At 33.2% G+C, this 12443-nt stretch overlaps 1 protein-coding gene across 2 annotated transcripts in view; it reads right to left on the bottom strand.

Annotated features, from left to right (window-relative positions):
- LOC135078115 (uncharacterized) overlaps positions 1 to 9499 on the bottom strand; it is a 28312-nt gene extending 18813 nt beyond the window's left edge. The window contains exon 1 of one of the 2 annotated variants that reach the window (XM_063972691.1): positions 9415 to 9499. The gene's annotated coding sequence lies outside the window, so the exon portion shown is untranslated. Of the gene's footprint in view, positions 1 to 8924; positions 9184 to 9414 lie in introns of those variants that run through there. The other variant, XM_063972690.1, reaches the window with a different exon arrangement.
- Positions 9500 to 12443: the final 2944 nt, after the last annotated feature.

Below are 12443 nucleotides of genomic sequence, written 5' to 3'. Positions count from 1 at the left end.
TTGAAATATTGTTAGATAACTACCTATCTGTAATGTAACAAGGTACATGTTGCAATAGAAGCATCCAAATTTTGAGCCTTTAGCAATATTTACATTTTGAATGAACATTAACTTTTTAATTCAACCGTAAAGGCTTTTATTGTTATCTTTTGTTGCAGTATAATCTGCTTAAATGCTTTCGATGTCTTCTGCGTTTGGAACTATAAAATTTAAATTCCAAGAAACAGAAATAAAATTCTAATGTGTTTTGCTAATCGTTTTTATCGCATGATCGGAATGGTGTCGATAGTTTTCTTTATCTTCAAAACGTGATGGAAAGCGTAAACAAATCAGCAGTATTGTTGCAGAAGTGAGGCATCCGGCTATTTATAGCTTGCCGCCAATTACTTAATCCGCCATATTGTGAGCGAATAAACGGAAAAGTCGCCAATGGTGTTGAAATTGAAATGGGACAAAAAATGCTCTCTGGTTGCACAACCCATTCCATCGATTACCCAAATCACTTTTTAACTATCGAAGTGTCACTCAGAGAATTTTCTTTCTCAATATAATTAATTCCTAACATTTAATTGTTGTTTGTTTTTAAAAACAGTCACTAGTACATGCCAGAAATAAATTTATTTTGGTCAGTTTTATCGATATTTCAACCTTTGCGGTTTTTATTTTATACAATTATTTGTTAAGTTAGGCTGTTCTGTGACGTATTTCAAGAAGTTGATTCTCGAGTTGGTTTTATTTCCCATCATCGTCTTTTAAATTATCATCTTTTATCTTAATTTCTTCTTGTATTTCCTCTACCAAGTATTCAATAAATAAAATGCTTTCATCCACATGTGTGTGCATCTGCTCTAACAGCCTCGCACTTGGTGATATTTTTTATGTTTCAATTTGGATTTTATTACCCTTCCAAGATAAGAAGTATTAATACACTGGCGACAAACTCGTCGGGAAAGTATGAATGGCGGTATTGTTAAGATTTGAGACGAAAAGGTGTATGTTACCTTTGTTTGTGTCCATTAGTTAATTAGGAGATAAAAGGGTTAGGGTATTGTGATCAGAGCCTTCTCGAATTACTTGACGTTTCTCTCACCTAATGCTTTCAGACAGAGTCTAGTCAATGTTCTATAATGTTATGGAAACAAGGTCCTTCGGGTTTTCCAGTATTCAGATGCATGAAGGATTAGCAACTTTGATATTTGGGTGATTTCAAATTGTTCCACTCTCCTTTAGAATTGTGGCTCAGCAAAATACTATTGGAACCGTATTTGGATTTGTGCGTAGAGTTTTCACGTTTTTGTCGATTAATTAACTGCCAACATTGTCACGTGTATTTGCGAAAACGGGATAAAAAGCGGGAAAATTCTTATTAGACTGCTTTTTTTTTCAAATTAGGACATCCATTTACTTAATTCAATAATGCTTTTTGAAGACGCCTGAGATTTAATTTGCAGACAACATTCGTAAAATGTTAGCCTTTACTAATTTATTTGTTGTTCTGGTGTATGCTATAACTAATGTTCTGCTATTACAGTAATTTTACATTTCCCCTTAGATTAATAAAACCTAGATGGATAGTCTTCATACAAACGCTTCGTCAAGAGTGAGGCAAAAATCTTATGTCATTAGTGGGTCATTCCATGATAAATGTTACCGAGGGTGAAAAACTAAATATGTTCTTTTCGCATTAAATCTAATGAATTTTGAAAGTAAACATTCCAAATTATAATGTGCAACAAAAAAAATCTGAAAGAAACAAGTTATTTTTAAGTTATTAGTCTTCAAAGTCTATACTTAAGTCAACTGTCTGAATGATCATTTTCTCTCTAATTATTGGTAATACGATTTAAAAAAAACTATCAATCTGTGAAACGTTTTGCCACTATATGATTCGAGGGTATTTATCATAGTATTGGTAGATAGCGTCATAGTCCCAAAAAAATGGATAATCATCAAATTTTAAGTGTGTTTTCTTGTTACTTCGGCGATGTAACACCCGAAACAGAAAAACAGGTATTTGTTTTATTATTGTACCTTACACATGGATTAGGGTAACAATATTTGGTAAAAGTAAGGACATGGTAGTAATGATTTCAAATACTAACTAATATCTGAGCATGATACTAATTTAGTATGTTTCTTTCTTGATTAAAAACTGTAACACCCGAAACGTTTCGGGTATTACATTTTTATTTATATGTCGATAATGTGTGTATATTGCTTGGAGAAGTGAAAAAGTATTACTGTGAGGGTCCTTTGACCTCCCCTAGCGCTGGCATCGGAAAAGGAGTCATATTTCTCAATTTAAGACTTTTTTGAAATGTCGACTTAACACTAAAATTAAGGTATTGCTAAAAAGTGTCGATTTTAGACATTTCCAATAAATATCGTAATTAGAAATTAAAGTAATGCGATTTCAAGCCAAAAACAATAGAAAAAGCTATATTCTGAAGAAAAATTAAACTTGAACTTTGTATATTTTTAAAAAAAAGCTGCTTCGTAATTTCAAACCAGAATTCGCTCTATTTGTGTTTATTTGTTGTACTCCTTATTTTGTAGTACCTAGAGACTAATAAAACACCGATTTTATCGATAAATCGCGTTGAATTTTCGTACTCGTAACACCCGAAACAGAACCATTGTAACACCCGAAACAAAGAAAAAATTTATAAAAAAATAGTAAAACGTTTTATTTAACAGTGATTGTATGTTACATGGTTTGTAAATGTCATACTTTATAGGTCCTGTAAGTTTTAGGTATGATTCCTTAAGAAAATTCGCTAAATTTCGAGTAAATGCAGCAACAGTCAGAACATAGAGGCAAAATCTCGTAACGCCCGAAACGCACACTTTTCGATTCATATTTTCGTTATCCTACATTCTAAGCTGTACAAACTTTATTATTTAGATTAAACAACCAAAAACGGACAGATTAAAGCACTAACATTATTAAAATACTATTTCAAAATACATGAAATTGTTGAATATGTGTGTACGAACGTAACACCCGAAACGATGGAATGACCCTAGTGTCAATTTTGTTGGGGAGTGTAGACAGTGAAGGCGATTTTCCCGAAAGTAGGGAAATTTTTAATACGTTTTTAATTATTTTATAACTAACAAAAACAAAACGCATCATGTACTTACTTATTTATTGAATTCAAAGTACCTACCTAATTACAATAAGATAAATCGACTGAAAAGTCTCGATTTCATAAAAAAGGAAGTGTATTTGTAGGGCGAACAATTGGGAAATAAATTTTCTTGTTACTGGTATCATTCCCGTATTTAATTTTTGAAAGCCAAATTCAAGCAAAATACGCGTCGAATCGTAGTACTTACTTATGAAATGTAACACTGGTCACTTTCTTTAGTTTTTCTGATGTATTTAGACACTCTTTCACAGCACAAACCGTCTTAATTAATTAAAAGTCGTCGGACGTGTTTACCAATTTTTCACTTTGACAGTTCATGTGACGTTTACGAGTAAGCCATTCTGGCTTACTAAAATCTGCCTCACCTTTCGTGCACTGACTATCTATCTAGGTTTTATTAATCTAAGCATTTCCCTTAATTGTTTTTACGTGAGTGACTAAGTAACAAGCATCCATCTTCCTCCCAATATTTGAGTCATAAACTTAGCGATACAGGGATGAACTACGTGTGGGATGTCAGTGTTCACAAACAAAGAGTGACATTCACTGAACACGACATTATGCAGTGAATATTTCATATTAAGGCCGGGTAGCAGAGAAAATGGCGAAAATGAGGTTTTCATTTTTCATTTTTGAGGTACTAAACAGTAAAATTAAAGGCTAAGATTTTTATTGGGCATAGTTGAGGATATTTTCTAGGGCTATTAACGGATGGAAACACGATTTGATGAAGTTGACTCGATAGAATAAATTCCCAAAGTTACCTCTATTCGTTTTCTAATTATGGTTTTATTTTTAAAATAAGCGATTTGAGATTCTAAATCTTTTACTAAACTAAAGTTCAGAAATAACTTGAGGGCTTTTAACGGATGGAATTTTTATATTGCGTCTTATTTAGTTACTATGTTAAAAAATGTGGAAAAAATCGTCCATGACGGCTTGGACAATCTCAATCAGTCGCGCGGTGGCGCTTACGGAGGACGGACGCGTGTCAGTTTTTTGGACGTGACAGTTCGCGATTTGTCAATATTTTTGACAATGATGACTTTGATGAGTCACAGTATAATAATATCAGTGTTACTGGAGAAAATATTTGATAATTAAGAATTATCAATTTTGTCTACCTATTGAAATTTAAATCGTTCGCATCCTTTTAAACGAAGACTCTACTCATGATACATAGTAAATTCCTTAAATATGAGACAAAACCAATGAGTTAAAATTACATATTAATAGTACCTACATACAATCGTCTTACACTTATTAGAAGAGCACACTGATACAAATCTATACTTATACAGTATGAAAAAATCTAAACCGCGTAAGATAGAAGCTTGAAATTTGGCATGCAGGTACCTTAATAAACTTAAAGCTTAGTTACAACAGGATATTGCAAAATTCCCACGGGAACGGGAGTTAGCGGGAAAAAAACATTTGTATGAAAAAATCTAAACCGCGTAAGATAGATGAAGGGGGTAAAACGGGATCCACGCGTACGAAGTCGCGGGCGGCCGCTAGTAAATAATAAAAAATTAGGTCAGAGGGTCAAATATAGGGGCAGCTGCACGTCACTAAAAGACGATTCTGTTTACTCGGCATCTGGGCTGGAGAACATGAACCCTTGTTTACAGATGCAGATGTAAATGGAGTTATAACTGGACAAATTTTACATGAAATGTTTAACAGAAATCAGTTAAAAGACACATACATGGAATACCAATAAGGTTGCGGAGGGAAAGCTACCTATTATAAACTAGCGGCCGCCCGCGACTTCGTTCGCGTGGACCTCGTTTTACCCCCGTTAGATATCATGTTGATAGATGGCGTTTCACGGCTTCCCCCGAATGAATATTTACGAACGTCATACAGTAGTTTGTCCAGCGCTGTAGATTTTAACCAATGACGATAGGTAGAGTTCGCTTTTTAGACACGTCTTATTTATTTATTGAAATTTATTTGTCACATATCGTCATAAGTTAGCCTATATGTTAATCTGGGTTATAAACAATAATACTATAAAGTTTCAACAAAATCCGTACAGTAATTTTTGCGTGAAAGAGTAACAAACATCCAGACATCATGACATCCAGACATCCAAACTTTCGCCTTTATAATATTATAGTAGGATAGGATATTCACAATCCAAACTAATATTTACTATTTAGCATTTACTTACAGTAAATATATTAGTTTGGTTTTCACAATCGAACGGGTGCGAATCGACCCCTTTGAGAACTAGTAATCGCATACTACTAGTTCAAAAAAGAGTCGATTCGCACGCGATTTTAATACTTCTAATACATCCGGGCGAAACGCCTACTAAAAAAAAATTATTATTGAAAGGGGACGTTTCGCATATTCGTGCGAAGGAAAATCGTGCGAAACTACTACTAACCCAATAGGGGGTAATAGGATGTGTTGGTAAAATATGATCAGTTAAAAAAATAACACCTTATATAAAAACCGAAAAATTCTTATTCTTATATTATTCTAATTATGTAAGAGCATAATTATTAAAGTCGAAGTCAAACATTCTTTATTTGTGTGGACCTATATTAACGAGAGATTACAAGTCGTCAAATATTTCAAGAAAAAAAATTAAAAACTTTTATAATGCTAAATTTTGCTCTCATGGAGCCTTTACCTACTCTGACAAATCAAGACTTAAAGAAGAAACTAATAATAAAACTATTTAACTGTCCTGCAATGAAAAGCTTGATCGGGTACAACACCTCAAGTTATTTTAGAACTTGATTTCATTAAGGGACTCTGAATATCAAATCGCTTAGGTATCTAAAGTCAAACGATTCTGAAATGTCAAGTGGTATAAAGTTGGGACTAATAAATAACCCATTAAGATAGTAGCGCCCTCCTGTCAATGACATACCTGGAACGATAGAGTATTGGACAACTAATAAAAATGCTTAGTCCTAAATGACTGACGGATATCGTAGAGACCTGAAAGTTGGAAGGTGTGTTCTTTGTATGACGTAGGCATCCGATTTTCCGAAATGGGGTCAAGAAATGAAGGGGGTGAAGTAAGGGGGCAAAGTTTGTATGGGACAGTGATTATTTGGTTCAATCTACTTGAAATTTTGCTTAACAATTCCTTAATATTATAATTTATGACAAACGTGTAAAAGGGGTAGAAAGTTATTTTGGGAGTCTTACTGCTTTTGATTTAATTACTTTTTATTTTTACAAGTGTTTGAAAACTCCATGTCAGATTGCAATCAATGTCAAGTGAAATCTCAAATTGAAATGTCTCAATTTCAATGAGGAGGCTCTGCATTTATTCCTAGAATTCCCCTAACACCGTCAAATTACCCTTTCGAATTCAAGACAGTGCAGTTTCCCATCAAAATCTGCTTCGTAATGACTATAAACAAAGCTCAAAGTCAAACTCTAGCGACCTCTGCATAAACTCCCATGAGTGCTCAGAGCGGGTGCCTGCGGCAGGTAACCGCGTGTGATGCTCATAGTGATTTTCAATACAGAGCCCCGTACATACGTTATACATAAATTATGGAAAGAAAACACCCAGACCAATACAAAAAAATATGTATGCAATTTTAGTATGATATTTTTATTTATTAATAAACAAAAAGACTGAACAAAATTGATGCGTGTACTGATTAATGTAATTAACCACATGCAAAGTTTCGTGAATTGCAACAACTATAATTTATTATCCAAGCTCTAAATAATCGCTACTAAGAGTAACTGATCATAAAATGTTTTTCCAATCGCTCAAGCTCCCGAGGACCTAACGATAGGTCGGGTGACGTAATCTTGAAAATTCCGGAAGGTCGGGTGACGCCACGCCTCTTTGAACCGTGTTTACTTTGGCAGTTATATTTTATATTTATTCGATTCTAAAATATATTCCCAAAAATTCTGAAAGTTGTTTTAATTTGTATCACTTGGATATGATTTGTATTAGAAAGTGCTGTGAGTGTGACGCTTGAACGGAAGGAAGTCAACCTAACCTAACCAACTGGTATTTCTATACTGTGTAGCCGCGAGAGCTCTTTGGCGCGCTGTCTTCGGCGAAGTATTGCGCGCGCAGATTTTGACAGCGCGAAATACCTACTTTAGCAGAAATACCAAGCCTTAAGTTCCCAACAAACACGTAAAATGCGAGGGTGTAGTGTAGGCATCTTACACAATATTGAACAATCTAATAGTTCAATCAAAGACTTTCAATCTAATTTGATTTGATTGAAAGTCTTTGAGAAAAGTTTTTGAAAGTCCATTTTGGTATTTATTTGGATGATTTGACAAGGCCTTAGTTAGATTTCTTTCCAATGGTCTATCAATGGTTTTGGATTGAACATTTTTCAACTAGAGTAAAATTACGAAAATAAATCTGGGAGGGAAAAACGTTTTTCCGAAACATTTAATGGGGCATTTTATTTAGATATTGCGTCATGTTTTGCATGTGTTAATATTATATTTAGGACTGCGTATGGGATTTTTCGTCTATTAATGCAAGTAGCTTGCAAGGAAGGAGGAATAACGGCTCAAATGAAGATGATAAGTAATCACTGCACGAACCTATTACAAACAAATAGACTAGTAGGTACTGATAGTTTTATCTATGGATGAATCATAAACCGAGAATGCTATCTATGCCTACTCGTTTTTTAAAGCGGGGAAGCCCCCAATCTTCCCGTAAGGTAGGTACGCGTCTACGTATTTTCCAGGGAAAACCAATACTTTAATTTACAGTATAATCCGTCACACAGTCAGCAGATGGCGTAGTGTTAGAATTTTAATACATTTCATCACAAAAACAAAGCTAATATTGAAAATTTTTAGATATTCCTGCTGCCAATGGGTAACACAAGTTGCATGATTAGATTAGCGAAGCACAAGGAAAAAATGCAGTTAAATAGGTACGATTAGGTACACTGCCACAACACCATTTTGGACGATTTGGTTATAAAAACATTGGAAAACTCATAAGGTAATAGAAAAAGACTGATTTTCGTGTAGACATTCGCGATAAAGCAGACACAATCAAAATGCATTGTTGTCATCTACCTACAACATGACAGAACGAGAATAAAATAACGTGCGTCTCGCTCGCTTGTTTAGATAACTTGCTTAATAATGTAGGTAATTAAAGCTAAATAGGTACACATTACGTATTTACAACACAGACACGAAAATGGATAGGTTTTAACAAGTTTGTCGGTAATTAAATCTTTGGATAACTGTGTCAGATCGCAAGTCGCAACGTAGCGTGCTACGATTTGCCCAAGTTGAATGTTAGACGTGCAGTTAGCAAAAAACTTGGTAGGTAACTAGTTAAATCGACGCGAGCCCGATAGGTCCGCCATTTTCAGATAGCTACCTACTACATAAATATTACATGTTTATACTTTCAATGTTTCATACAACACAATACTTTCTACGCGTCGAGAGCGTTCCATTTTTAGTAAAGTGCGCGATGAACGCTCATTTGTTGCCAAGCGGAATCTTTGCTTGCAGGCAGGCCACGACCTTCGGGGCAAATATCATGAATGGAACAAAATTTGCTGTACTGCCTCAATGGACCCAGTCCATCGGTTTTAGCGACGCGATTTTGCTGCATAATTTTCAAGGGCATTCTAAACTTCAATTCGTCACGTATGGAAAACCGATGGGCCCCTGCGCCCCAATTCTACACGATTCATGAATGAAACTCGCATTGACCAACAATGGAAAATTACTCATAATTAACTCTAAATTATTAAAAACCACACAGAAATAAAAGAAAATACTTACGAACTCGTCAGCCGCGATACGTGTATAATAATCACATACATGACGTCATTTGACGCAACACAAACCCGAAAATATGTGGCAAAATGTATAGTAACCGCGTCAAAAACAGCACCAACATAAAATAAACACAATACTTTATTAGATACGAACTTGGATTTAAGTCATTACGAGCGATTTACGACATTTTACAATATTTATTTGTTGTCGCCGAACTCCAGTTTTGACAAGATGGTCGCACACCGACTGTTTTTGCTTTGGTTGTCAGCTGATACCAAAGAGACTGCTGTACTTGAAACGCAAGAATTACATCGTTTGTCTCTTTCTATCTAATATCTATGTATACGTTGTAAGAGCGAGGAAGGTAACATGACTCTCACATTTGATGGCTTGAAACAAACAAATGTCATTTCTTGTTGCATTATGATTGCAAAGGAAAATTCGCAAATAAAATTACTTTTATGCTATTGTGATGAATTGAAAATATAAATACCGTGAATATGAAGAAGCGTCTATCTCACCACGTCACGAAATCGTTTATGTATTAGCTATATTGGGGCGTGACATATTTCTTGTTTACCGTTCACGTAGCGCCATCTGTCGCGGTAATTGCAATCTATTATTCTTGTGGCCATGCATGCTTTTTTACTGTTAGTCATATTAGATACTTTATATATATCAACAGCCTCTTTCTGATTATCTTAGAAATTAAAATGTCTTTATTATATAAATTATACATCAAAAATACTAAAAAGGCGATAAAATGACTTTTAGTGGTTTTAAAATTACTCTAATAGGAATTTGATTTGATAACGTTTTGATAGATGGCGCTAGTCGTATATTTTATAAAGTTTCTGATTTTACCCGACTGTTTAAAAAAGTATAGGGCATTGCAAATAAATCATGGGTTAACCGTTTTTCGAATTCGTATTTATTTATTTTAATAATCGTAAAATGCTGTTTGGGTTTTATTAAACGAATGTTTTGACCACGTACCTAAGATCATCTTGTTAAGTAGGTACCTACCTACCTATATGCACATCAAAAAATCACTTTCCAGTTTTTGTTTAATAATAATTAAAAACTGATTTTTCGAGTTGGGCACTTTATTATTATAGGTGCGACTGATTCAAGGGTTTTTTTTTCAACCGACTTCAAAAAAGGAGGAGGTTCTCAATTCGACCCGTATGTTTTTTTTTTTTTTTTTTTTCTATGTTTGTTACGCGATAACTCCGCCAATTATGAACCGATTTGAACAAATCTTTTTTCGGCGTATAGGTAATACCTCAAGGGTGGTCCCATTTAAATTTAATAATAAAAAAAACAACCCCCAAGGGTGGAAAATTGGGGATGAACTTTTTTGTACGCAATATCTCCGCCGATTATAAACCAATTTGAACGATTATTTTTTTGTTGAATAGGTATTATCAAAAGGGTGGTTTCATGCGAATTTGAAGAAAATATTTCACCCCCAAGGGTGGAAAATTGGGGATGAACTTTTTTATACGTAATATCTCCGCCGATTATGAACCAATTTTTTTTGGTCTCAGTGTACTGCCTACCTTCAGTGGTAACATCAAGGTAATAATTAGTTAACTAAAAAGCAAGAAATAAGTAAAATTTTATAAAAAAAATAAAACCGACTCCAAAAAACCTACACTAAAACGTAGAAAAATAATTACTAATTACCTACTTATTTATTAGGACGAATTATTAATATTTATGTAGGTATACCATGATTGATACTTTTGGAGTCGGTGCAGGCAAACTTTACATGTTTCATAACCTTGGCACCGACTCCAGAAGTATCAATCATGGTATACCTACATAAATATTAATAATTCGTCCTAATAAATAAGTAGGTAATTAGTAATTATTTTTCTACGTTTTAGTGTAGGTTTTTTGGAGTCGGTTTTATTTTTTTTATAAAATTTTTTCAATGAAATAGTGAATATTTTTATCATCCATTTATTTCAACATCAAATTGTACAACATTTTTTTACTTTTAATATAATTTTTACAATTTATTTACAAGATCAATAATAATTGTAGTTAAGTTACTTACAAATAATTATAATAAATAATTGTACCTATGTATTATTCATAATAATGATCTTTGGCATCGAATCTTAGGACAAGGGTTGAGAAACTATTAAATACGTAAACAAAATTATACAATGTAATTAGATTACTAACTTATTTAAAACTATAAATAAAGGAAGTCAAAAACTTAATAGCACTGAAAACGACTAGATAGATACTATTGAATAATTAATAAAGTCTATAAAATTGCTGTGGCATAGTGGTTAGCGTGTCGGATTACAGCCAGATACAGTTGCGGGTTCGACTTTGAACCCGCTGGGGAAAAATTTTAGTGTAATAAGCTTTTAGTTTATAAATTAATAAAATTAAATTATGTTAACTACATTCTTGAGTAATTTGAGTATGTTTGTTCCAATTCACCAGTTAATTTTGGTACCAAATTAATATTTTTTCTTTCTCTCTTTCAAAATAGTGGGACGAAATTATTTAGATACGTATATCATGAAAATGTTAATTGGAAATTATCTACTCGTATAACTTGAGAGTGACTCAGAAAAACAAGACTAGTTTGAAACCGTTTTCTATCAAGAGTATTTAGTTTGCCATTGCCAAAATCGTGAAAAACAATTAAGTTTAATTTCTTTATCATATTATTAATTACAATAAAAATTCGTCATCAATCGATGTTCGTAGAATATTTTACTCATATAAAATGTGTGAAAAAATTGTTTTGAGTTAATGATAGCAATAGAAAATATAACGTAAATAATCTTATGTATGAGTTTACTGGCTTACTATGCGTGTTAAATATTTGTTCCAAAAGGAACTGCGATTCTATAAAAGTAAATATACGAGTAAAATACTATTATTTACACTAAGAAGTACCTACAACTAACTTTACTGCAGTACGAATATAAGTAAGTGGGTACGTATTTCACTGATTATTTAGTTATGTATCTACAGTTAATTTTCTACCAGTTACGATATTATAATTTTTAATGATACTACGTGAACATTTAATTATATGTTTTACATTATTTAATATTAAACAGCTAAAGCTCATAGGATCTACTTATTACAAATTTATTGCTGTATATTGAAGATTTTAATTAATAAATAGAAATCACAACCATAGGGATCCTTAAATTAACATTAAAATATAAAATGGTTTTATTTAATGAAATTGTGGTAGAAAAAGGGATAAAGTTGACAGTTTAGTATAAAAATAATCACAGGCAGTGCTTATCTAAGGGGAATTATAAAACGAGCGACTAAAAAAAAACTTTGCGACTGATGATGGCATACTGTTTTAATACCTTGAGCGGTATGAATTTGAGTAAGCGAAAAATTTACCAAACTAACGACGAATTTTGATCAATAATAAAATCCAGAACGAGCTTACAGAATGTGGGTTTTGATTATTACATTTCAGACATAAAAATACTATCCGGGCGACTAAATTAATAAGTGAGCGACTAG

Source organism: Ostrinia nubilalis, chromosome 14 (assembly GCF_963855985.1).
Source record: "Ostrinia nubilalis chromosome 14, ilOstNubi1.1, whole genome shotgun sequence".
In the NCBI taxonomy this organism is placed as follows: Eukaryota; Metazoa; Arthropoda; class Insecta; order Lepidoptera; family Crambidae; genus Ostrinia; species Ostrinia nubilalis.
The sequence above is the reverse complement of the archived record's forward strand: the minus strand, read 5'-3'. Positions and strand labels throughout refer to the sequence as shown.